Source organism: Arachis ipaensis, chromosome B10 (genome assembly GCF_000816755.2).
Source record: "Arachis ipaensis cultivar K30076 chromosome B10, Araip1.1, whole genome shotgun sequence".
Taxonomy (NCBI): domain Eukaryota; kingdom Viridiplantae; phylum Streptophyta; class Magnoliopsida; order Fabales; family Fabaceae; genus Arachis; species Arachis ipaensis.
Genome location: NC_029794.2, coordinates 36,598,773 through 36,599,455, shown reverse-complemented (window position 1 = coordinate 36,599,455; position 683 = coordinate 36,598,773).

Below are 683 nucleotides of genomic sequence, written 5' to 3'. Positions count from 1 at the left end.
TTAGTAGCTACTCTTATTAATCTTTTGAAAAAATATTTAACGTGCGTCAAATACATTTATGAAATAGAATGATGGCTTTCCCACATATATTTTAGTTTGGGTTAATAATTAAATTAGTTCCTAAAAAAAGATAAGGTATTTTTTAAATTTATTACTAAAAGATTTTTTTGATTAAATTGATCTTTTAAAAATTGCGAATTAATAATATTTGTCCTCCAGTCACTATTAACAATTTTCTTTAAAAATTAATGTTGTAAAACGTTAATTGATAATATATATAATACCTGAATGTCTAATTGGATATTGACAAAATATATTTATGAAAATTTATTAATTTAGTCATTTTTTTTCAATTACGAAAATTCGATTTCTAATATGACTTAACGACTAAATTGATAGATTTTCGTAAATATATTTAGCCAACTCTAATTAAACATATTATATGTCATGTATGTTATCAATTAATATTTCACATCATCAATTATTGACAAAAATTATGAGTGGAATAATTGAAGGATAGATATAATTAATTCGTAATTTTTAAAAGAATAATTTAATTAAAAAAATATTTCAGAGATGAATTTAAAAAATAATTTATCTTTTAAAGACAATTTAACTATTAACTCATTTTACATCAAATACAATAAGTAGTATCCAAAATGGAATCTCAAAGATCTTTTTTT